The following is a 3,986-nucleotide window of genomic DNA, read 5'->3' as shown; positions in this document are numbered from 1 at the left end:
TCTCTATAGCCATAAGTTTAATGTCTTCAAGAGATTGTCCAGGCATGTTAAAGTGTTTTGCAACAGTAACTTCTTTGTTTGTTTTTATTGTTAATTTATGGTAATTAAAACGTTACCGTATAGTTGTTTTGGTTTGACCTACATATTGGAAATTGCATTTTCGACATTGGATTAAGTAAATAAAATTTTTTGTAGAGCAGGTTATGGAATTAGTGATTTTGAACTGCTTTTGATTGTCTTTATCGGAAAATTTGTCCGTTTCCTGCATGAACTTACAGGTTTGACATCGCTTGCTATTGCAAGGTTGACTTCTACCTGATGTCGGCTTAAAGTTTACTTTAGTGTGAATGCAAAGTTTTATTTTTTCTGAAAGAAACGACAGGAACTTCTGTAAAACTAGATTATAGATTATAATCTATCATTAAGTTGAAGGAGGTAGGAGTTTCTTTAGTATCCGGGGTAGATTTTTAGTTTTGGGTGATAGGTAATAATTAGTGGAACACGAGAAGAATTGGTTTTAGGTATTTGTTTCAAGGCAGATGTGCGTGATATATTGTTAGTTTTTTCAACTTGTTTGGTGATAGCTGCAAGAATATTAGGTCCAATATTTTTGAAACATCAATTCCGCTTAAAGATAGCCTAGAAGAACTGAAAGAATTAACAAGATAAATAGTTAAATAGAACAAATGAAATAAACTAAAAATAATAGGTGCTTCAAGTGTAACTTGAAAGGACAAATTGCCATGAACTGCATGCAAATGCCTGTGTGAAATAAGAACTCCTCGAAGAGAATAATACATAGAGATAACTGTGATAATCATAGGAAATATGGCTATTACAGCAAAGACTGCAAGTACTAAACAGGTGAAAATACTCAAAATAAATAATAAATCCATTGGTGGAGGAAAATCATCCATGAGATTATTGATGGCAAACCCTACAGCGTGCTTATTGACACTGATTCCACAGTTACAATTATTCGACCTGATTTGATAATGAAAGGTAAGAAACTATCTCCAAGATGAAGAAAGAAAACCGATTGATGTGAAAAGCAGGTAGACATAAAATTCCCCGCAATATTGAAGTTGAAGGTTACTTATACTAAAGGAAGCTTCTTTATAGCTCATAATGTATGGGATAGTTCGCATTGAAGAAGGGCGCATCTTGGGAATTGACTTCATGCAGAGACATGAATGTGAAGTTAATCTAGCTTCATATAGCTTCACAGTCAATTATCAAGAAATCCTAATGTACTACATGGCAGAAGTTAAACTTCCAGTAGAAATAGAAACGATGGTCATTGGACCAAAAAGAAGTAAAATTATCAGCCCAGGAATTATTAGTAACAATTTTTCATCTAGTAAGTGGGGTAGTGGAACAAAACATTTTGACATATCTTGAGGAACTGGTGGTTGAAAGATTCATAAATGTGACAAACAAAGATGAACATGACCTCACACAAGAAAGATTTAACCCAGCTTGTGATGAAGAGAAAGGGAGTTATAATGTTAATGCTGATAAAACTGGATTACACCGAGGTGACATGGCATGCATAAGTAGTTTTAATTGCAGTAGAATGCAAATTCCAAGATTAAGTAGGTGTTCAGAGATAGACAATCTAAGCCAAAGGTCATCTACCATGATTATCTTTGAGAGTACGCCAGTGAGTGGACGACCAACTGGGTAACTTAGAAAAACGTGTAAGCAGACAATTAACCTACTAAGGAGCTCAGCACTCGTGGCTGGACTACTTTCAAGAGGATAATCAAGGTTGTATCCACCAGTGGATTCACAAGACAAATTGTGGAGAGATAACTCCTCCAGTGACAGAATCGTCAGTAACAAAAAGGGACAAGATGCCATTCTTTATGCATACCACGAGCCTTAGAAAAGAAAACCACCAAAAAGACTTGGTGAATAGACAGTTTAATGTAGATATTTTTTGAATAAGGATTGTTCAAAGGACTTCTCAGTCCAGGAACCTATATTTTTTATGTTGTAATTTGTTTGTTATCCAGAGGGAGTTGCGTTTGTTTTATGATATAATACGATATTAAGCTCACGTTAGCTCTAGAAATAATTAGAACAACGGTAGATTATAACAATAATATTCCCTGGAGTTTTGGGTATTGCTGACTGTGAAGAGGATGCTACTGCTTTGCAAAAGGATTTGGATTATTTGGTGAATTGGGTAAATAAATGGCAGATAATTCTTAATTATAATAAAGGCAAGATAATGCATATGGGATAGCACACTTTGAATTGTGAGCATAATTTTGATGGGAATGCCATTAACAGTGTTATGGAAGTAAAAGATCTCAGTGTTCTGGTTCATCAGTCTCTTAATTCATCCCAGCAATGTGTTGTTGCTATTGTCAGGACAGATAGTACTTTAGGTTGTATCTACATATATAATGAATACAAGTCTAAAGGGATTATAATATCATTGGTTAGGCCACATTTAAAGTACTGTGTTCCGTCTTGAGTTTCTAACCTTAGAAAGGACATTGAATTGTTGAAAAGAGTTCAGAGGGGAGATGCTAGGATGATACCTCGGATGGAAAGGTTGTCATACAAGGATAGATTAAAATCTCTGAGCTTCTTTCCTCTTGAAAAACAGAAGAGGTAGAGGTGATTTGATTGTTAACGGAAATCATAGTGTCAACGCATCGTCTTTTTTCATATCTAATTATGAGAATGGCAAAACTAGAGTACACAACTATATATTTTGGCAGGGTTGGAGTCATCTTCAGCTAAGGCAGCTTTATTTTTCAAACAGAGTGGTTGATTAGTTTTTGGATCATGTTGCCTTCAAATGTGATATATGCAGTTAATATAAGAGGAGTTGAAGGGAAAGCTTGATAAATATTTGAATGATAAGGGCTGGCTTTGAGTTTTTTCCTGGTGTTTAGTCTAATTTAGTCAATAGGATGGCCTAGATGGATCAAAAGGTCCCTTGTTAAATTTTAATGTTATGTTGAGCCTGTTGTACAATAGTTAAATCATATAGAAACTTACAATAAATTAAGAAAACCTGCTATAAATATTCTTAACTTTTGTTACATGACTTTTCAAAATAAATTTTAAGTTTTGAACTGCATTCTTTAATCAATTTGCTTTTAATATGAATGTTTGTTTTTTTCTTTTACAGGTACTTACACTTTTCATCTATTGCTGCTAGACAAGTGAGGAAAGTATTAAAACCAGATTTCTGAGTATCTAATAAAGTTAAGGAACAAGCATTGTTAAAACAGACAATTTGGAAAGATGGAAAGCCACAAAGAACGTAGAGAAGGCATGAGTGCTAGTTATGTAAGACACACTGTTCTTTAGAATAAAGTTTAGTATATTTCATACTCAGCCGTAATACTGTATGTGTGGAGGGAAAGTACAATAAAACTGTTAAGCATATAAAACTGCAAATGTATCTTCCACATATGAATTTATTCTTTTTGCACTGTAACAAGCTTTCATTAATTTAGATCAGTCAGAAATTTCTTGTTATAAACAGAATTGACTTAAGGTACACCATATTAAATTCAGGTAAGACTCACAACACATAATTTATTTGCTAGGTTTGTAGTAATATTCTTTCATTCAATATCCCCCCCCCCATTGGCATGTCTGCGGATTTACAACGCTAGAAACCGGGTTTCAATACCCGTGGTGGGGGCAGAGCAGAGATAGCCCATTTTGTAACTTTGTGCTTAATTACACACAAAGAAAAAGAACCTTTCATTCAAAATTATCAATTTGTGTTTAATGTTCATCCATTTTGTCTACCTTGGATGATATAATTTCCTTACAGATAAAACAAAAAGAATTATCTGAAGATGATGTGTTTGTAAATTAATGAATTTTTTTCGGTGACACTACCTTATATATCTACATACAAGAGTGGACGACTGTGTTACTATTGTTGCGTCAGCGAGGTCACGTGACTAGTGTCACGCCCCCTGCTTTCTGGAAATATCTTGTACCTTTGT

This window comes from Limulus polyphemus, unplaced genomic scaffold (assembly GCF_000517525.1).
Source record: "Limulus polyphemus unplaced genomic scaffold, Limulus_polyphemus-2.1.2 Scaffold106, whole genome shotgun sequence".
Lineage (NCBI taxonomy): Eukaryota > Metazoa > Arthropoda > Merostomata > Xiphosura > Limulidae > Limulus > Limulus polyphemus.
The sequence above is the reverse complement of the archived record's forward strand: the minus strand, read 5'-3'. Positions refer to the sequence as shown.